General features: G+C 38.2%; 1 long non-coding RNA gene across 1 annotated transcript in view; it reads left to right on the top strand.

Annotated features, from left to right (window-relative positions):
• The window catches only part of LOC134357051 (uncharacterized), a 32,585-nt gene extending 9,229 nt beyond the window's left edge, over window positions 1-23,356 (top strand). The window contains exons 2-5 of the long non-coding RNA XR_010020497.1: window positions 4,458-4,558; window positions 6,159-6,285; window positions 22,315-22,397; window positions 22,671-23,356. This is a non-coding gene — a long non-coding RNA (uncharacterized LOC134357051). The remainder of the gene's footprint in view (window positions 1-4,457; window positions 4,559-6,158; window positions 6,286-22,314; window positions 22,398-22,670) is intronic.
• The last annotated feature ends 332 nt before the right edge of the window (window positions 23,357-23,688 follow it).

Genomic DNA, 23,688 nt, shown 5'->3' with positions numbered 1-23,688 from the left:
TGCACTAACATATGTTTACGACAATACAGCTGTGCTTTAAGAAACGTTTGTCTTGCTGAAGTGAAAACAGGTTACAGAAACAAAAACATTTACAACGTCAGAAGCAGGCGGTGACAATTCTTAACACGTCAACGGCAACCCGCGAGTTTCAGAGGCAAAAGGAAAATGGAGATGTTCCCCTCACATTTCTATGTGACTACATGTTATGTAATTTGAAAGTGTTTCTCACGTCTAAACTTTAGAAGTAAGTCTCACGCCTGTTTACGGCATCAGAGCCGTCGAATGTTTAGACAACAGAATTGCAGTACAAAAACGCGACTCATGTTACCAACACCACCAGCCCCCGCCTTTATTGCTTTAAAATGAAGCTATTATTCAAATTCCAGCAATTTGCAAATAACACCTTCATCCACGTAAACTTTAATGCTCTCTTATATTGTACCCGGATTAGCAAAAACAAATACAAATGTTTAAACCCACGTCAAACTGCAAGAAAATGCAGGAGATTACAAGTAAAACATTCCTGGTGTCGGGCGGGTGTGCCGGGAGTATCCAGCCACACAAGTAGAGGACGTGAGGCGGCAGCCGCGCTCCGTTGCTGGGTTGGATGAATTCTCACTTATACTTCCTCCGGCATCAGACGAATCTGTGAAGCTAGATTCTTTCTAAAGTCATTGCACCTGCCCAGAGGTATCTTCGCTCTCTCAACATAATTAAATATGTCCTTATGACCACGCTGGCGCTGTGATTATTTAGGTGCAATGCTTTCGCTTGGAGGATATGGAAGTTATTGTCCGAGATGGTGTCATAGAAGCGAACTTAAGACAACAAGAAATGTTGTCCGTAGAAAGGATGAATGTGATGAATGAAATGTTGGTTATAGTGCAGGGAAAAAATGTGACATCCATAGCATAAAGTGCTCCCTTGTAGAATAAAAGCATGTTTCGGCGCCGTTACTTGTGGACGGTAAATAGCACCTCTCTGCCGGAGTGGGAATTGCTATTGTTAAACACGCTAAAGCAATCTTGTGTGAGATAAAGGAGAAAGGCTAGAGACATTCTTGAGATTGAATTTCTTGAAGTATCCCTTCTCGCAACAGTTCAATAGTTTTTGAAAATTACTGTATTAAAAGGAAACATTTTATCTAAAGTTCACAAGAGCAGAAGCTGAGGGTTTGCTGTCTGTTCGGTTCTTTTTTTCCCCCAGACTTAACGGTATACAAAATGTTTTAAGTGCCTTACATATGTTTGATGTCGTTGTACAATAGCGAACCTTAACCTGGACTGAAGTAAAGGTTGTATTCCATTATCGAATTGACATAATCAAACCTATGCACAACTATACACACATCGATGTCCATTTACTCACTTATTTTCAGTAAGAATAACTGTCAGTTCTTTTCCCCCATTTAAAAATTGTATATCTAAACTCTAAAATAGTTCGCTAGTAACTCTGGGGTAATCTAGCAATCTTCGAGGTACAGTTACAGTTTTATGTATCAGTTGCATTAACACATTTAGCATTAACTACATTTTATTTAGGATTTTAAAAATAACACATCCCTTGATAAAATATGCATTGCATCACCATTGAAATTTGCTGAAATTAATCTTGTGTTGTTTAGACATTTCTTAAGATTATTTCTCTTGCTTCATTTAAAACAAGTGCCGCAATAATAACGTGATAATGCGATGTGTGTCCTATTTGTTATTCGATAAACTGTAATTGAGTTGCGTTATTAGAAATTGCCACCGAAGTATTTTGACTTGTAACAGTTTATCTTCCGAGAATAGATCATAACATGGAATAAACGATTGGCCCAACTCGTTCACGCTGACTTACTGTTCTAGTTCTAGTTAAAATTACGTACTAGCCGCTTACTGTTAATAATTTCTTCAAACTTACTTTACTATAAGCAACATGGTAATACTTTGGAGTACGTTTCACGTTATCAAGAGCTTAATTTCTGTAAACAGATGTGGATCAGCCGCAAATTTCTCCCTTACAAAAAACATGTTGGCGGGGGAGGGGGAATAAAGTAATATGCTCTTCCACAGTATGATTTTTCAGTTGGACATAATGATCTCGAATAATCATCGCTTATCTTTTTTTAAACGTAATTGTTGATTAGATTGAAGTCTTTACCGCTTTTGGCATACCTCGGTTAACACAATCTTCACAACTGCTTCAATTTTTTTTCACAGAACATCAGCATACTAATATTTTAGCACATTTCATTGAGAGTCTTTCAAATTTATAATTTTACTTATCAAAACAGTTTCTTGACGTTTGCTTTGAAATTAACTGGCATATAATAATCCCCAATTAACTGAGAATGTAAAATAGAGGTCTTTCACCTCGCTTCCCAATTGGTATGAGGGAAGCGTTCCACGATTCTTACCGTTAAGTTTGGCATTCATACAAAACACCTAATAACATTACAAAATATGTCACCTCGGTTGACGTTTCATTGCCCACACGTGATCAGTAATTGCTTTCAGGGATATTTTTAATCTGATTTTTCCAACGTAAACGTCAAAACCATTATAGATTTATGTATATATGTTGGGTGAGTTTATGAACACTTTATTTCCATCTTAATGAACAAAATGATTTTAAAACGCCTTTGCATGTTTGAACAAGAGCGGCAAGATCTGAACATCATTAAGATTTCAACGTAAACACACTTACATTTGAATGTAGTTTATATAATCAAATGCAGTTTCAGTGCTCGCTGCATCTGAGTACTTTGCAGTTGAAAGTTTCCCCCTCCCCCCACCCCCAGGAATAAACAGGTACAATTGCTGTCGGGCTATGTTTTTTTTCCGCTATGGTGTTAACGCAGCTAAGCAGATCAAACAATAGCTAACTGCAGTTGGAAGTCTTCCCATTGCTAACAAGTAGTGGAATAAGCGTAGGATTGTTTTTGTACTGAAAATATATAATCATTATTTGATGCACATTGACTGCAGAAGTTAGATTTATTTAGGAAAAAATTACAATGATACTTTAAAAGTTTCCTTGATGAATAATCTTTAAAATATAGTTATGAAATGTTAAGATTCTTTGTTTTGCTCTAAGCTCTTTAGTACAAAAAAACATAGGCTGACACTCAATGCAGGATGATAAGAATACTGCACTGTCAGAAGTGCAATGTTTCAGATCAGATGTTTCAGATCGTATTGAGGTAGCAAAAAAAATTGAAGAAGAGCAAGTAAATTATCCTTGATGTCCTAGCCAATGCACATTGTTCAATTAACGCCACTAAAATACATTATACAGACACTTTCACGTTGCTGCCTAACATGTACAAACTGGCAACCAGATTTCCTACACTGCAACCTGAGTCCATTCCAAGAAGTGCTTTGTTGGTTATGAAGGATTTTGAGGTGTTCTGAGGTTGTGAAGATTTATCTTTGTTTTTCTTCATCAGTCATAAGGTAACATAATTAAATCTGAACAACATAACAGAACCTCACTGCTCAGTTCTTGTATAACAAAATAAGTGATATTCAAATGTAATATTTAATCTAAATAGTAAAAGATTAATATGGCTGAATTTTTTAAAAAGATTATTTGATAAATTTTAGAAGAAATTTAAATGTGAGATAAATTTAAACCTCATTCTCTAGAATAGGTTTTGTATGATTTAGAATAATACTCTTTTACCTAAGGAATCTGGGGTATTATAAAGCTTAGACAGATGGGATGATTCATCTGCACAATTTGCTGCTTCTTCAACTCAAACAACTTTGAGCTATATTATCCCAGTTTTTATTGGATTTCAGTTGACTACACAAAACTGTCTGTAATTTGGCACCAATTGCAGCTAATTGAGCAGTCTCAGTCACATTGGCCATGTGGATGGTTTGATCTGTGGCAAGTGGAAATGTCAGTGTATGACAAGAAATGCTTGGAGCTGGGCACAGAACACACAACAGTTCCAATTCCTTCCGAAATGTAAGATATCCAACAAAAAGCATCTCATTCTTCATAATTTGAAAACCCAACTGTTTCACAATTAATATTATAAAACAAAAATGTGCATACTTCAGTTAGATAACATTATAGTATGAGATGAATGGGCAATCTTTGTTTTATTTTTAATGCACATTTCTGCTGTGAAATCCTGATCACCACATGGTATCCATAATGTATATGGCAAACAAGAGTGTTTTGTTTACATAATAAAAATAAAGGAGATGAGAAAGTCAATTTTATTTAAAAGTGCATAAATTAATAGATTCATTATACCTTAATATGTATGATTACTAAGTTCATATTTTAAAACAAAATAATTTTCCAATTTTGTAATTTTTAACATAGCTTTCTTGATGCTGAGAGATATCATGTTGCAAAAAATAACAGTTTAATGCATTATCTTGAAGTGCATTATTATTTTGTACCATCATTGCTACATTTCCAGGCATGCAGATTGACAAACGGTGTTTTTTCAGATGTACAGTAAATGTAGTACCATACCTACAGAAGATATGGTACCCAATGTACAAACTTGGATGCTTAGGAGTTCTAAAATGCATATGAAATCAAAATGCAGGTAAGAACAAGTTGAAACAAAAGGTCTGTATTTTACTCTTTTTTGATCAAATAATATATTTAGTTATTTTCCCAATCAACGTGATTGTTTGGCCAATAAATGCTCATGTCTACATCAATATAATTTCATTATGTCGTATATAGTATAAAGAAGCTGATACCAGGTTAGAAAGCAACACCATACATGCTAATTTAAGTATATAGTGTAGTGCTTGCTAATTACTTATGTGAGAATGTGTAGGCATCATTGAAAGATAGAGGATATTGAGTAAGTTAAAACCAACAATTACCTCATGTTTTAATTAACAATCTACTGCTTTATCTAGCACTGTGTCTTTGCATTCATAAAATAAAACAATACCCTTGGTCTGTATTTACTAAAAATTGCATATTCACATTCTCCCTGTTTTGTGAATTAAGTGTGAGATTACACAAGCAAAGCTTTTAATGTGATTTATTAACATTTATTTACAGTGCAATTAATTAAGAACACATTCAGGAATCTGCACATGCAGAACAAATGTACAATGCAAACAAATTAACTATTTCCATTCAGCCATTTATTATATTTGACCTGATTAACTTTTTTTACTTACTGTTCTCAAGTTATTACATTTGTGGTGCATTGGATACTCTTGTGCACAGTTTACAGAAGGATACCTAACAATAATGACATATATGGTTTAAAAGTCATGCTTTTCAACATTCACGGAATGGTGATTGTGTTTATTTTTAAAGGTAATATTAAACAGCTGTTCTTACACTCAGTTTATGTTGAGACTGATTTGGTACAAATCTGTTTAGAGAAATTGTCTAGCAAGGTCATTTTTTTAGTGGTGAGGGGAATGAAAATGGGATGCATTTCCCTGGCTTTTGTTTGTTGTTTCTGTGCCTTATATTCCAACAACAGACTGTGTTAGAATAGTTCTTTTGATAAAATAAAGTGGCCAAAGACATCCTATCTATCTAACTGAGAGAAAACGCAGATAATGCATTCATAATTGTTAATTAGTTCTTAAAGTTTTGAGCAACAAGAAAGGATTTCACCAGAGATCATTTGTCTCTGATTTTCCTCATTCTTTCAGGAGAAACTATTTGTTTAGTTCTTTAAATCAAAATATCCTTCTTAGGAACATTATGCTCCCTAGAATATTCTAGTTGAGATTGGAGCTTTCTTGCATGTGAATTTAAACTTTGATCCATTTCAACCATTGCACGAGATATACTGTATATTAATTGCATATGGAAAATGCTGGAGATAATTGCTAAATGGGTTAGCAATATATTGGAGATATGTTTTGAATCTATGATCTTTCATCAGAACTGGGATATCAAACACTTGGCTTGTAGAACTAAGGTTTTATAATATTTTCCTATGTTGTTTCTACTAGTTATGCTTTGTTTATGCCGTGCTCATTGCAGGTTGTGTTTAGTTATTGCATAGCTACTTGATTAACTGAATCGTTTTTGTTGAAATAGCATATATGGCATTGTAAATGGTGACCTGAGGCATTTTTGAGGCATAAATAATCTTTATTGAACTAAATTTTTTCTGATGGAGAATTAGGGGCTTGGATCGATAATTGTTTCTCTTTCCATAGATGCTGCCTGATCTGCCGAGAATCTCCAGATATCCCCATATTGTTTCAGATTTTTAGCATTAACATGCTTTTGATTTAAAGAACAATTTCGTTGTGGAGTTCAAATGCATGTCAATTTACAGTTTTGGTGAGTCTTTATTAATTAATTGCTGGTGGTTATTGTTTGTAACTATTATTGGATGTGAAAAATAATCTATCAATTAAACTTCTTGAAGTATCTCATCATTAAGACCTTGCAATGAACTAATATATACTGTACATGCAGTTGTTTCTTTTCATGGAATCATAATTTCTCCTTATGAAAATAAATGTTGATATCATTGTACACCACTTTAACTTAATGTTAATTTTTCAAGCTACCAGGGAGTATTGTGCAGTATTTCAACAGGATACACCATATTAGGTTGTAATTCTTTTCTTGCAGCAAGGTTTACAGCTAACAGCTATTTTCGGTGGTACACTTCCTGCATATTATGATAGTATTATGGCAGAAACCTCTTTAGCTTTGGATAGATTCAAACAATTTGTCAGTCTTTTGAAAGCAATCCGATGTATTGCTGCAAAAGAAATAGCATTAGATTTTCCAGTTGATCCCCCAATGAATTTCTCACCAATTCTCAGAATGGGAGTTGCAAGGAGTGCAATTCTGATCGTGGCAAATTTTGTGAAAAGGATGAACTTCAATGGTAGGAATAAAAGCACAGGCAATTTGCATGAAAACACAAGATTAATAAAATTGAAGCAAGACAAGTAATAAAGAGGAAAAAAAGGGAAGGTAGAGCTACTGTTTTGGATTTCCAGCAACTGTGTTTGAACCTTGGGTGCTTTGTGTGTTGGCTTGGTGCGTTCTTGTTGAGAGTACATGGATTTAAGCTGGGTGCTCCAATTTCGTCTCACAACTGTCGGGTGTTAGGTTAATGGGCTCTGTAAATTTCTGCTAGTGTAGATGGCTGAAAGGAAAATTGATCTGCGTGTGTGTGGAGCTAATAGGCATGTGAGAAACATACAAATTGCTGGAAGAACTCAGCAGGTCAGGCAGCATCTATGGAGGGGATTAAACAGTCAACGTTTTAGGTCGAGACCCTGCATCAAGGTTGCCGAGTCCCTCCAGCAGTTTGTGTGTGTTGCTCTAGATTCTCTGCATCTGCAGAATCTCTTGTGTTAAACTGAGAGAGAATGCTGTATGTTAAAGCGTAATTGATGTGTTTTCTCTGAGAATCACCTTAGACATGGGCTGAATGAGATCTTTCTACATCAAATAGAAAATCTGAGAAATATATTTTAACCAAGTGTACATATGTGGATAGTGCCCGTGACCGGCTGTGTGACTCCAAGCCCAGGTAGGCCTAACTGAACATAAAGACCTGGAAAGAAACACTGTTAAAAGGAGAGAGACCATTACTCAAAAGGAAGAAAGGGATAAATCAATTGAACACAGCTCATTCAAACCTGTCCAGCACAAACTGAGTTTACTTTACGAATAGTTGCTTAAATGACAGGGTTAGTCAAATTATTAGAAATAATTTTGAATGACAGTATTAATCCTCATTTTGAAAGGCACAGATGAATCAAACACACATGGAATCATCAGACGATTAGATGTCATTAAGTGGATTCTAGCAAGGTTTTGACACATACACAGCTGGAGGACTGGTCAGAAAAGCAAAGGCTACTGCATTTGAAGGAAACTGGAAAGGTTGATCCAAAATTGGCCCAGAGGAATGTACAACTTGTAATGGTGGCTGAATGTCAGAATCAGAATCAGGTTTAATATCACTGGCATACAAATGGCATGAAAGTTGTTGTTTTGCGGCAGCAGTTCATTGCAATACATAATAATAAAAACAAATTAAATAAGTAGTACAAAAAAAATGAAAAACGAAAACAAAATAATGAGGTATTGTTCATGGGTTCATTGTCCGTTCAGAAATCTGATGGCAGAGGGGAAGAAGCTGTTCCTGAAATGCTGAGTGTGTGTCTTCAGGATCCTATACCTCAGGGGTTTGCAACCTGAGGTCCATGGACCCCTTGCTTAATGGCATCAGTCCATAACATAAAAATGGTCAGGAACTCCTGTTGTTGTCACACTCTCTCGGATGACCATGCGTTATAAGAGAGGGGTGCAGAAGATCGTCTCTGATCGCACAGCATGTCGAATCTTGAGGTTCAAGGGCTTGTCCCACAGAAGACACACCCATATCTCCTTGATGGTAGCCATGAGAAGAGGACATACCCTTGGTGATGAGGGTCCATAATGATGGATGCCATCTATTTGAGGCATCGCCTTTTGAAGGCGTCCTCGAACCTGTGAAGGCTAGTGCCTATGATGGAGCTGGCTGACTTCTACAACTTTCTGCAGTTTTTTCCGATCCTGTGCAGTGGCCTCTCCATACCATACAGTGATGCAACTAGTTAGAATGCTCTCTATGGTATATCAGTAGAAATTTGCAAACGTCTTTGGTGACATACCAATTCCCCTCAAATTCCTAATGAAGTATTGTTGTTGTCATGCCTTCTTTGGAGTTGCATCAGTATGTTGGGTCCAGGGTAGATCTTCAGAGATGTTGACACCCAGGAACTTGAAACTCCTGACCTTTTCCACTGCTGATCAATGAGGACTGGTATGTGTTCCTGTGACTTCTCCTTCCTGAAGTCCACAATCAATTCCTTGGTCTTACCAATGTTGAATGTAAGGTTGTTGCTGCAAATTCACTCAACCAGCTGATCTATCTCACTCCTGTACACTTCCTCGTTACCATCTGAAATTCTGTCAACAATAATTGAGTTGTCAGCAAATTTATAGATGCTGTTTGATCTGTGCCTAGCCACACAGTCATGGGTACAAAGAGAGTAGAGCAGTGGGCTAATAAGCACACATCCTTGAAGTGTGCCAGTGTTGATTATCAGTGAAGAGGAGATGTTATTTCTGATCCACACAGACTGTGGTTTCTGGATGAGGAAGTCAAGGATGAAGTTACAGAGGGAAGTATAGAGGCCCAGGTTCTGGAACTTGTTGTTTAGAAAAGAGGGTATGAGTATGTGGAATGCTGAGGTGTAATCAATAAAGTGCAGCCTAATGTAGGTATCACTATTATCCAGGTGATCCAAAGCCAAGTATAGAGCCAATGAGATTACATCTGCTGCAGAACTATTGTGGCAATAGACAAGTTGCAGCAGATCCAGGTCCTTGCTTAGGCAGGAGTTGATTTTAGCCATGGTTAACCTCTCCAAGCACTTCATCCCAGTAGATGTGAGTCCCACAAACATGAGAAAATCTGTAGGCGCTGGAATCTTGATTAAAAGTCCTGATGATGGGTCTTGGCCTGAAACATCAACTGCTTACTTTTTTCAATAGATGCTGCCCGACTTCGGAGTTCCTCCAGCATTTTGTGAGATGTGAGTAGCACTGGGCAATAGACAATGGGGCAGCTCACTGTGTTCTTCTTGGGCACTGGTATGATTGTTACCCTTTTGAAGCAGGTGGGAAACTCTGACTGGTGCAGTGAGAGATTGAAGGTGTATTTGAACACTCCCGCCAGTTGATTGGCACAGGATTTTAGTATCCTACTAGGTACACCATCAGGCCCTTGTGAGGGTTTACCCTCTTGAAAGATGTTCTGATGTCGACCTCCAAGACAGAGATCATAGGGTCTCCAGATGCTGCAGATATTTGCACGTGCAGTTTTATTCTCCTTTTCAAAGCATGCATAAAATACTTTGAGCTCATCTGGAAATGAAGCATCACAGCCATTCATGATGTTAGGCTTCGCTTTGTAGAAAGTAATGGGTGCAGAACCTGCCAGAGCTGATGTGCATTCGATTCTATCCCTAATCTCAACTGGAATTGTGTTTTGCCCTTAAAATAGCCTTCCATAGGTAGCATCTAGACTTCTGTATAGTTTTGGAACACAGGCCTTGAATGCTGCAGACCTAACCCTCACCGGACTATGAATGTCCTGGTTCAAACACAGCTTTTGGTTTGGGTTGTTTTTCTCGCCGACCAGCAGTTCTGCCAGGCTCTGGTTTTGGCCCTATTCTTTTCATGTATTATGTAACTGAGTTAGACTTAAGTTTGACATTAAGGTTAAGAATGTTTCTGATGAAATAAAAATTAGTCTGTGGCTAATAAGGGAAAGGAAGTTGGAGATAGCACTGAACTATCAAAGGTCTGGTCAGTTAGGTAGAAAAGTGGCAAATGGAATCCCATCCAAGATGTCTGAAGTAATTCAATTAGGGAAAGCAAAAATACCAAGGTAATGCTATTTAATTTATCACTATTTTTGTCTGTAGCAAAGCTGTGTTTAATGCCCATCCCGAATTCATTGGGAAGAAGGTACAAGAACCTTAAGCCCCACACCACCAGGTTCAGGAACAGTTATTACACTTCACTATCAGGCTCTTGAACCGGCGTGGATAACTTCACTCACCTCAGCACTGAACTGATCCCACAACCTGTGGACTCACTTATTTATTGATTTATTTGTTTGTTTGTTTGTTTACTGTATTTTGACAGTTTGTCTTTTTTAATTGAATTTCGAGGTAGTATATGATAACATACATGCACTTTGATAATAAATTTACTTGGAACCTTGAAATTTGAACTTCGTACAGGACTCGTTGGAATGGAGTCCCAGGAGTCAGACCCATTGACGATGAAGCTCTGGTGGTTTATTTTTAAGGGTGGCTGGTGTATAGTAGAGGGGAATCTGCAGATGGTGGTGCTTTGTGCTGCCTTGGCTCTTCCTTGTGGTACAATTCTGTATTTCAGAAATGCGGTTAGAGTAGCTGGCAAGTAGCACAGTGCATTTTACAGATGACACACAATGCAGGCGGTGAAGGGGATGAAGGTTCAGAATTGTGAATGGAGTGCCGTTCAGGCAGGCAGCTTTGTTCTGAATGGTTACTAAGCTTATCAAGCCTTACTTTAGCTGAACATATCCATTTAACTGATAAAAAGAACATTCCATTATCCTCCTGACAGGTCTTGTAGTTGATGTGGATTTGTCATTAGATAAATCACAGCACACCCAGAATATGGCCTGCTCTTATAGCCACCCTATCTATGTGGATCTTGCAGTTGACTCTGTTCTCAATGGGCTTTGCTGCTGGGGGAGCTTAATAATGACAATGCCACTGAATGGCAAAGGTAGGTGTTGGGGTCTCTCTAGTTAGAGATGTGTCACTGCTTGTCATTACTCTCCTGTACAAGTTGCTCACATGATACATTGAGTAGCACATTCAGAAAGGGGGAGCTTTGTGCACATATCCAGATCCATGAAATTACTGGGACATGCAGGTAAGATAACAACCAAAGCCAAAAGGATTCGTCCACATATCTCCTCTTTAGTTGAAATTTGCTCCAAGTAGCTTCCATCAGTGCTCTAAATATCTATGATCCTTTGATGACATTAAGTCACAACCAATCTATATAAATAAGTGTGAGGTGTCCAACAGAGAATTAGGCATTCAGAATTAAAGAGGGTTGCAGAAAAATGATTTCAGAAGAAGAGATAAATGAGTACCCATCATGTTCTAAGAAGAGTTATCCATGTTTATGTAAAATTTTATTGGTAAAAATTAACATTGAGCTCAATTGAGAATACAAAAATGATAAGTGTCAATATTCCCCTTTCCCCACACCCATTTCCAGTGAGGCAGGCAGTAAGTTATAGGAATTGTTAATAGGGCTATTCAGCAGCACTGACACACCAAAAACATGCTCAAGAAAGATGAATCCGAATCAGAATCAATAACAGGTTATTAACACTGACATACGTCATGAAATTTGTTGTTTTGAGCCAGCAGTACAGTGAAATACATAAAATATACTATAAATGTGATATAGAATACTATGAAAACAATAATATATGAAAAAGAGAAGCAAAAAGAGAGCAAAAATACTGGAATTAATGGGTTTATTGTCAGATCAGAAAACTGATGGCAGAGGGGAAAAAGCTGTTCCTAAATTTTGAGTGCATGTCTTTAGACTCCTGTACCTTCTCACTGATGGTAGTAATGAGAAGAGATAAGATCCTTCTTTGTAATCACAGTAAAGAAGTGTCTGCCTTCACTACAGACTCTCATCTCCTGACTTCTCTATAACCTTGGTACAAAAGTGGATGGAAGAGCTGAATTCCAGTGATGAACTGGGGAGAGACTACCCTTGAAAATAAGGCAGTACTTGAGTGAAGAGAAGCACCAGTTCTGATGAAGGGTTTTCCACCTGAAACGTTGTGTGGTTTCACTTTCTATAGATGCTGCTTGACGGGCTGTGTCCTTCCAGAATTTCCCATTTTGTGGTTGAACGTTGCGTGAAGGAGCCCCAGAAAAGTGAAACCAGTCAGAACCTCAAGCCTTATCAATCACCTCTGAAGCAACAAGACTGGAATGGAAATAATTCATCTAATCCCTAGCAGCTGCCTGAGAATTAGGAGCAGATGGGGATACTCTTCAATTTCCCGGATAAATACAGCTCCAACAATGCTGAAATGCTTGACGTAATCTAAAAGTGGGAAGTATGCTTTATTGGTACACCATCCACTAAAATAAGTGTTGATTCCTCAACACCAACACTTCCATTATGGTGCACCACGAAGGCTATCAAATAAAGTTATTGAAGTTCATTCACAAAGTTTGTTGATAGCACTTCCCAAAGTTACAAATTTTGCACATAAAAACCAAGGGCAGCACATGCAGGAAACATCTGCAATTTCCTCCCAGTGTATACTGATTTGGTAATATGTTCCCAGTCCTTAATTGGTGCTGAATGAAAAAGTCCTGGAACACTGTACTTCACCATATATAAGAGAACCTTCATTATAAGAACTACATGAGTTCAAGATCAGTACTTGAAAATCTTAAAACTTCAGACACTGGGAGAACTCAGCTTGTCAGGCAGCATCTACAGAAAAGACAAAACAGTTGATGTTTTGAGCCAAGACCCCTTTTCAGGACCAACACTTCCATTATGATGGAGGCTGTCAACTAAAGGTGAAGCCCATTCACTACGTTTGTTAACAACACCTCCCAAAGTTGCAAACCCATGGTCTCTTATGGTCCTAAAGAGGGGTCTTGGCTCTAAACATAAACTATTTATTCTTTTCCGTAGTTGCTTCCTGACCTGTTGAGTTTCTCCAGCATTTTGTGTCTGTTGCTTTGGATTTTCTGCATCTGCAGACTTTCTTGTGTTTGTGATAAAATTACAGATTATAGAATTATGAAAAATAGGCAAAGCTGAAAATGTCACACACCATCCTGATTCACAACAGACTTAGAAGACGATGTAACCATTGATATTTTTGTGCCATTTAATAAATTCCTGGCTGATCATTTACCTCAGTGCCATCTTCCTGAACTAATTTAACATCCTTTGATTGCCTTAATATTTAGAAATCTATGAAAGCATCTTTAATATACAGAGCAATTGAGCTTCCACAATTCTTTTGGGTAAAGACTTCCTAAGACTTACTGTCTGGCTGAAAACAATTCATTCCATCTTTCATTCTGAGTTTATGACTCCCTGTTCCAGCCATCCAGGCTAGGGGAAACATTGACTCCATCTCCACCAAATCAAGTCCCAAAATTTTGCCAATCTCAAAGAGATCATCACTTATTTCTTTACACTTGGGTGTTCAGGTCCTCTGCACTTCAACTTTTTCCATGTTATGAAGTAAGTTAGATAAATTTAGTTGAATCCTATCACTAGTGTATCTTTCAAGGATCAAAGATCAATTTTATTCAATTTTATTACATGTATTAGCAATTCGCTCTGGTGTGTTGGTTAGGTCATGACATGCAACGAAAAACAACATTCAACAATCATAAAGATAAGAATTTAATGTAAAAAGCTAATAAAGTTAGAGGTTAAAGGACAGAGATTAAATAAAATGTGCATAAATAAATCAATACCAACATGTATTTACAGTATAACCAGCTTTATAAAAATGGTTTAAAGCATCTACTGTGCAGGGCAGTGATGGGAGTAATATATAGAGGGAGATGGATGGACTAACTTAATGGTTAGTCAGATTCCTTAGGTACACAATGATCCATATGTGCTCTCACTAAGGTTTCAAATAATTGGAGCAAGGCATCTCTTACTCTGGTGCTCAAATCCACAAAATAAATAACAACGTATTGTTTATTCTCACAATTTCTTGCAGTACCCACAGGATTACATTCAATGATCTCGAACACAGCCACCCATGTCATCTTAAACACCTTTGAGTCTCTCATCATTTAAAAAAATTCTGTCTTTCTACTTTTACTTCCATATCAATAGAACTTACATTCTTCCAAATGAAGGAGATACTTTACATTGGAGCAAACTTCTAGATCTTCCTATTAAAAGCACTTCAGGAGTTCCTTCACTCGATCCACCACAGCAGGCCAATACAGCTGCATCTTATCAACTTCTCAAAAGCATTCTGGGGTGGTCCTTAAATGAAATTCTTCATTGATGCCAATAAACAATGAAATAATGGATGATCGTCTTAATGGAGCTTTCAATTAATCACCTTTCCAAGAGCTACAGAATTCTGTGCTGATTGGCTAAAAGAAAGGACTGTGACTGGACGACAATAGTACTACTTTTGCTTCCTCTCCAGAGTACTCGAGGATAAAACTCACGTGTGGCTATGCCTTGCACCTGCTACCCCAGGGGTTCCCAACCTTCTTATGCCATGGATCCCTACCGTTAACTGAGGAATCTTTTTTATAAAAAGATTCTGCCCCGAAACCATCCTTGGTAGTATATAGAATGCCAACTCCTGAGTAGTGAGCAACTGTCAAATCAAATAATGGTCTGTCTCCCTCTTTGCTGTGCAGTGCACATGCAACGGGGAGCTGACCAGACATGAGTTCTTGCCTTTCTGGATACAGGAAAGCTAGTAAACTTTGTTACTTTGTTATGTTGAGAAGAAGGGTACAGATGATATCTGCATGTCTAATCCATTTGAATTTTGTAGATTCAAAGAAGTTCTGATGTAAAGAGGAAGTGGAACATAAGAAGGAGCATAAGGGCTTCTGCACGATGAGACATCTTCAAAAGTATCTGCTGCATGGTGTCCAGAGGCTGCAGTACTGCCACCACAGCAGCTACCACCCTCCCCTATAGGATGTTCAGCAAACCAACACAGTGCTGTCACTGTCAATGTTGTTGAAGTGGATGGGCATACAGCCAGCAGAAGACCATGAACATACACTCAGTGCCACTTTATTAGGTACAGCAGGTACCTAATAAAGGGGCCACTCAGTGTATATAAAAAGTGTCCTTGCTTTCATATCTGCTTTGTTGTAGCTTGCTGCGACTGTAAAACCTCTGTGGACATTGACTGAAGGCAAAGAGTGTAATTGTTCAAGAGATGTTAACAATGCTTCAGTGACCCTTACCTGCTCTGAGTAACTCCCGACATTAAACACTCTCAATATTAGCTAATACATTACACAGACTATTGTCACTGGCTGGAACTGCATTTACAACAATGTATGCAACAGATAAATGAAAAAAAAGGGGGAAGATTCCAGAACAAAAATGTGGGAGCAGTGGAAGGAGAATAGAAGGTGATGGGTGAAGCCAGGTGAGTGCGAAAGGTGAAGGGCTGGAGATGAAGGAATCTGATAGGAGAGGAGAGTGGACCATAGGAGAAAGGGAAGGAGGAGGGATATCAGGGGAAGGTGATATGCAGGTAACAAGAGATAAGAGGACAGATGCAGGAGGGGGAGGGGGAGGGAAAATATGTTCTTACTAGAAGGAGAAATTGATATTCATGTCCTCAGGTTATCCAGACGGAACACAGCGTGTTACTCCTCCACCCCGCGGGTGGCCTCATCATGGCACGAGAGGAGGCCATGGACTGACATGTCAGAACAGGAATGGGAATTGCGATTAAAAGGTTGGGTCAGCAGGAAGTTCTGCTTTTTGCAGATGGAGTGGAGGTGCTGACCGATGCCATCCCCCAATTTACGACACGTCTCGCCAATGTAGAAGAGGCTGCATCAGGAGCACCGGACACAGTAGCCAACCCCAGCAGATTCACAGATGAAGTGTTGCCTCGACTGGAAGGACTGTTAGGGGCCCTGAATGGAGGTGAGGGAGGAGGTGAATGGGCAGGTGTAGAGCAATGTGAGGTTTGCAAGGAGGGTGATTAGTGGGGAGGGACAAATTGCATCCCTGCTAGTACCAACAACATTGATATTCTTGCTGAAGTCTCCAGTATAGGACTTGAACTCATAATCTTCTGATTCCAAGCCCAGCGGGCTGCTACACCAGCCACGGCTGATACAAAAACTAAATTAGAGGGAAATAAATGAAGCTTGCTGAAACATAACATTTGGTTGCACTGTAGACAAGTTGGAAGTATGAGAAGGATGAAATGAGACAAATTTCGTAAAGGATAGGAGAAGATAATCAATGCTGTTGCAGTGCCACAGGGAATTGAGATTGCAGCAGAGCAGAGAACAGGTTAGAATTGTTATTCATTTTGTGGGTTCATCAGAATAGCAGCTCCACAACTGATGGTTAAGGACATCTGATGGCTTTTCATTTGTTAGTTTTGCTATTTGTAGATGGTGTTATGGAGACCAACATTTTAGTGATACTTGGCAATATCTAATGACTTGCATGGTGGGAAAACAGCAGTTTCTGTTGATTGTGTGACTTCGTGGAAGAGCAAATATTGTCAGTGTAAATTACTTCTTGCTTTGGATTCCCATGAGAAGCTTTTAAAACATATCTTACCTGTTAATTTTTTGTTTAGATTGCTACCCAAGTTGCTGTTGAGCCCTGACATTTCTCATCAGGAAGAAGTGAAGCTGTCTGTTGATGCCACCTTTATTATTACAAATTTCTTGAAAATCACGTCTTTACTGAAAGTATGACTTAGCTCAAAGAGCACCGAATATCCAAACAAAATCTACAACTGACGAAGCATTTTATTTCACATTTAAAATTAATATCTGAAGCACTATCTGTTCAGTTAACTTATCTGGTGTGACATAAATTATTTATTGAAGATTTATTACATTTTAACACTACAGAACTCATGAACTACAATCATCTATAAATTATAAGGTTAACCTTATCATACAATATAAGCACATCTTTTAATCGTTCAAAATCCTGTACTCTTCATCTAAATTTCGCAGTTTAAGTGGGATTGCAAGCTTTGAAATCAAAACTGAGAAATAAAAAAAACTTTTTAAAAAACTTAATTGAGAAATTTAGAAATATATACAAGCACCTTTTCGATTTATAACACATTCAATTCGAGCCGTTGATATAGAGAAAGACATATCTCTGCCACTTTGCAAAGGCTTATTTAAAAAAAACTCATGGTAACCTAATGAAGGGCACCCAATGATTTGGACCAAGAAATGGATTTTAAGGTCTTAAAGGGAGGAGATAAAAATGGAAAAGAAGGGAATTCTGCCGCATTGGATCTTGGTGAGGCTGAAGGCAATGTTGAGATTAATGAACTGGTAAGAAATAGGATGCCCAAGAACAATGAGCCAGCTAAATGGCATTTGGAAAGAAGAACTGGAGGCATATCATACCAGAGGTCATAGACTTAAAGACAATCATGATAATTTTGAAATTTGAAGTTCAGTGGGAATAGGGTAGGGCAGGATATAGAGAATGGAGTTTTGGATTAGCAAAGGTTGATAGAGACTGGAGGATGTGAAGAATTTGAGGGGATAAAATTTGCTTTAGATTTGAATAGATCAGCTCAGAACAGAGGCTGGAGAGAAGTTAAAACCAGTCATAATGTATCAGTATTACAGTGGAGTAAAGGGAATTACAGAGGAATGAGAAGGAAGTTGGCCAGAGTTGAGTGGAAAAGAACACTGGCAGGTTTGACGGCAGAGCAGCAATAGCTGGAATTTCAGGAAGCAAATTGGAAGGCACAGGATACATACATTCCCAAACAGGACCAAGTATTTTGAAGGAAAGATAACTCAACTAAGGCTAACAAGAGAAGTCAAAGCCTACATAAAAGCCAAAGAGAGGGTATATCATAGAGCATAGATTAATGGGAAGTTAGAGGATTGGGAAGCTTTTAAAAATCATTAGAAGACAACTAAAAAATCATTAAGAAGGTTGAGATGGAATACAAAAATAAGCTAGCCAATAATATTAAAGAGGAATCCAAAAGTTTCTTCTGATAAATAAAGTAAAAAAGAGAGGTGAGAGTGGATATTGGACCACTGAAAAACAATGGTAGAGAGATAGAAATGGGGAACAAGAAAATAGTGGACAAACTGAGTAAGTATTTTGCATCAGTCTTCACTATGGAAGACACTAGCAGTATGGTGGAAGTTCCAGGTCATGAAGTATCAGAAGTTAGCATAACTAGAGAGAAGATTCTTGGAAATTGAAAGCGCTGAAGGTAGATACAGTAAGTCACCTGGACCAGATGGTGTACACCCCAGAGTTCTGAAAGAGGTGGCTGAAGTGATCGTGGAAACATTAGCAATGATCTTTCAAGAATCACTGGATTCTGTAATGGTTCTGGAAGACTGGAAAATTGCAGATGTTACTCTACTCTTCAAGAAGGGAGAGAGGCAGAAGAAAGAAAGGTTGTGAAGGTGTTGGAGTGGATTATTAAGGATGAGGTCTTCAGGTACTTGGAGGCACATGATAAAGTAGTCTGTAGACAGCCCCGGGATAGAGGGGCATCTTTTTAGAACAGAGATGAGAAGGAATCTCTTCAGCCAGAAGTTGTTGCTACAGGCAGCTGTGGAGACCAAGCCTTTATGTATATTTAAGGCAGAATTTGACAGATTCTTGACTGATCAAGTTATGAAGGAATATGAGGAGAAATCTGAGAGAAAGATTGGATCAGCCATGATGAAATGGTGGAGCAGGCCCAATAGGTAAATAGCCTAATTCAGATCCTGTATCTAATGGTCTTATGGTCTTATAATGGAGAAGTTGCTGGTAGAAGCTGAAAGCATAGGGTTTGGACTTTTCAGAGTTTCCCTAGTGCTGTAAGCCAACACAAACTAATACAATAAAACACGTTAATTAAAAATTGGAGACATATTCTGCCTATTCAATGCCATCATTATGCCAATTATTTCTTTGGATGCCTCTGCATAAATTTATTGAATAATTTATAAAAGCCTTATTTTTAGACAATATTTCACAATCAGTTTATTACATTGCCTCTCTGAGCAAATACCAGCTTTGGTTAATGTCTCATTTCCATGTGGTTTATTCAGTAATGTTTCTGATATCCATTTACTGTAAGAACAGTACTTACCATTTAAAATGCATGTATTTCAAATAAGCCATAATTATTTTAGTATGTTTTAGTCTTGGTTAAGGGATGCATACTGAGCACCACACCGGAAGAACTTCCAAGATTATAACAACATTTTGGCTCCATTCAAAACAGTGGAACAACAAAAGAATATTACGTTTGTATGTTCAAAGGTGCTTTCTCAGGGGAGGTTTTGGCAGGGCAGATAGTATAACATTTATTCAGGTTGAGAGAATTCAGGACAGCCACCAATAAACCAAATTTGTGTCACCATCAACATGCAAGCATAATTACTTAGAACAAAGTAGATATTTACAATTGAGCCAGAGATGTCAGTAATCCCAAATGATGTACTGATGAGGAATTGGTGAATGAAATCAGTGCAAATGAAATACGCTGGCAACGTTAGTGATACCACTGGCTCGGTTGGAAAGTTACCTTCACCTTGGAAGTGAACAGATATTCTGGAACCAAGGGCAAGAAAAGGAGATGATTATTGATCCACTTGTAGAATCCCAGGGCAGAGGTGAAATCAAGCAAGTGGTTTAGCAAAAGGTGGCAAAATTCATGACCAGCAGAAGTGATCTCCTTATTAGTTCCATCACAAAATGCTGAATGGCACAGACTGTAGGCACACACCTACAGTTCTACTCTGGGGGTTGAAATAAGTTGGTTAAATATCTGGTCTGGGGGATATGCAGCAGAGTTAGAGCAATAACTACTATCAGGAAGCTGAATCTATTCTTTTGCACTGCAGCAGAGCAACCTACACGTAGCATGGGGGGCAGCAAATTCGAGCAATTATGGAGAGCAACATGTTGACCGGGGGGAAACTGTCTGTTTCTGAAGGTACATTGCACTCTCCATGATGGGGCACTCAAGGAAAGGCTGGAGGGTAAATGGAAAGTGCTACCCTTTGAATTAAGACTATAAGACATAGGAGCAGATATAGGCTATTCGGCCCATTGAGTCTGCCTCGACATTTTATTATGGCTGATCCATCTCCTTCTTAACTCCAGTCTTCTGCTTGTCCCCGTAACCTTTCACGCTCTGACCAATCAAGAACCTATTAACCTTCGCCTTAAATATACCCAATGACCTGGCTTCCACAGCTGCCTGTGGCAATGTATTCCACAGGCTCACCACCCTCTCGCTAAAGAAATTCCTCCTCATCTCCGTTCTAAGTGGAGGCCACTTTATTATAAGACTGAACCCTCTGCTTGTGGTCTTCTCCACCACAGGAAACATCCTCTCCATTTCCACTCTTCATCTAGGCCTTTCAACATTTGATAGGTTTCAATGAGATTGCCCCCTCATTATTCTAAATTCCAGTGAGAACAGTCCCAGAGCCATCAAACACTCCTCATATGATAACCTTCTCATGCCCGGAAACATACTCATGAATCTCCTCTGAAATCTCTCCAATGTCAGCACATCCTTTCTTAGTTAAGTAAGTTAGTGGTTAAGTAAGTGGTTCAGTTCAGGGAAGCTAATGAGTCATCAGACACAATTTTCCAATGACCAATTAACCTAAAGAGAACATGAGTTGTAGAGTCCTTGACTCCATAGGTAGTGGAGTCAGTTAAGTGTCGAGCTGAGTGAAGTTATCCACACTGGTTCAGGAGCCTGATGGTTACAGGGTATGATGGCTGATGGCTGCAGGGATGCATGATGGGAAATATATGACAAAGGAAAGAGTGGCACCGTTACAGACCAATTCTGTAAACTGAGTGTGGAAGCTAAAGATACTTGCAGATAGAAATAAATGCTTGTCATTCACCTTCATGAAAGAAAGTTACATAATCACTGACATTAAAGAGGAAGAAAATAAAATACTGGACATATAAACAATGGGAAAGAGAATATATTTAACATGGTCCAGAAGAAAAAAAATGTGAAAATGGTGCTGGCTCTGATTATAGTTTATTAAACCAACTTGGGCTAGAGATGTGCTGCCAGAAAGTAGGAAGGTTACTGATGGGCTAACTTTTGCTTAAAAAGGAATAGGCTAAGAAATTTCAGCTTAAACTGTCCAGCTAGTAGATTGTAATTTAATATTAATATTACTAATATAATTAATATTGTAAATTATTAGTTCTATTCTAAAGGATAAAACATAGAATATAGAGCAGTACAGCATAGGAACAGGCTCTATGACTTGTGTTGCTGTGTCAAACTAGTTAAACTTGTAATTGAATGTCTAACCAAATTAATCCCTTCTGCCAATACAATGTTCATACCTGTTCATTCTCTACATATTCACATGCTGAGCTAAGAGACCTTTAACTGCCTCTATCTTATTTACATCCTGTACCAGTCCTGACAGCACCTTCCTGGCGGGAAGTTCATCCTACTGAAGTACAAATAGTAAAAACCAAAAAACTGCAAAGGCTGGAAATGTGATGTAAAATCTACAAAATATCGGAAACACTTAGTAAGTCAGATAGCAGCTGTGGAAAGAGAAACTGAACTAGCGTTTCACACTGAAGACTCCTTGTATTAAACACTAGTCTCAGCTTATCTCCTGAGATCTAGAAAGGGAAGAATCAGACATGGACCATGTGAAGGTGAGCACCGTGGAAATTAGTAACATAAATACTGTATGTCTGTGATAATAAACTTGATTCTGATTCTGACAGTTCTGAGTACTGTGAACACAGGAAGTAGCACCATTGCAATTGTCACTGTTTTCCATGACATCTTGTCACATACTTTTCAAAATTCTAAACTGAAAGCAGAATTTCTTACTTTTAGTCACTTATGATTACTAATGATACCAATTGTTTGAAGACCAGGATTTGATTGAGAAGATGTCACTATTACAATGGCTAATTTGTGATATTATATTGTAACATATTTTGTTATTCTGTCATACTTTGTTTTGTTTTGAACAGAAAAAGATTCCAAGAAGAATGAAATGAGAGCAGTGCATAAATATTCTGCATGGATATTGAAAGGCCACACATGAAGGAGTGAGGTACCAGTCTTAGTAATCATCTAATTGCATTCTGATTTCATTCTCTACTCATTATTGAACAGAGATGATAAATCACAATCACTCCTTAGTGGATTTGCTGTTTCTTAAGTTTTTAAATGTACTTTTGTAATCAATTTTCTTCCTGTCAAATGATAACTTATTAAATGGGACTTCCTTAATACAGTATTAATACAGGATGTGATCAAGGTTGTGGTTTTGATGGACAGAAGGAAACCCTCTGAACATAACGCTGTTTCCATTTAATTCAATCAGACTAGGTAGGAATAATGCTGGTGGGCAGATGTGGTGCATGAGGTGAGCGGTTAACACTCTGATGGACAGAAGGGAATGACCACCACAACAGAAGACAGTGATGAGGAGTGAAAGTGGATTAATCTACAAAGAGCAGCTGATGATGGAAGACAATGGGAAGGCTGGAGAAGCAGAGGCCCAGGGATTCCTTGGAATATCTTATGAAAAATACCTTCTCCAGCCTGGCTATTCTATAAAGCATCATAGAAGTAATTAATTTTTTTGCATTTTTTCCACTCAGTCTGTCATGTCCTACTAGATTTAGATTCATGTGAGTACATCTTGTAACTGGGCCCTGACTACTCCTTTGCTGCCTTTGGTTAGCAGTCCTCTCTTGCATGGCCTCTCATATCCAGAGACAATTTCAGTGAAACCAGGCTGAAACTCTCCAGGTGTCCTGACTGTCCCTTGTGTCCCAACAACCCACACGGTCAACTGTGCATTTCCACTTGGTGAGGAGGATAAAATTGTGAATGGGCTGCATGTTCAGCAATATGTCAGAATTCTTCCAGGATTATTCACTGCCATGAATACTCTGAAATATCAGAGCAAGTAAACACTGCAATTGAAATATATCTTTGTGTAGGAAACCCATTGCTGCTCTCTCAATGGAAATGAGAAAACACAAAATAGATCTTTTTGACCAAATTGACATGGGGTTATGCTAATAAAAGATTGACTTGCACTTTTCTAATGACTGTCTTACTTCATGATATTCCAATATGTTTCTAAAGAGCCAATCATATACTTTTGAAGCATAGTCACCACTATGATGCAGGAACTTAAATTAATATTTTCCATCTCATTTATGTAATTCTTCTAGGATTTTTAGAGCGATAGAGTCATAGAAAAGTACAGTACAGGTACAGGTCTTTCAGCCCATCTAGTCCATGCCAAACCATTTAAACTGCCTCGTCCCATCGACCTGAACTCAGAAATGGCCCTCCAAACCTCTCCCATCCATTCACCTATCCAAACT

Source organism: Mobula hypostoma, chromosome 1 (assembly GCF_963921235.1).
Source record: "Mobula hypostoma chromosome 1, sMobHyp1.1, whole genome shotgun sequence".
Taxonomy (NCBI): Eukaryota; Metazoa; Chordata; class Chondrichthyes; order Myliobatiformes; family Myliobatidae; genus Mobula; species Mobula hypostoma.
This window is presented reverse-complemented; position numbering and strand designations above follow the sequence as displayed.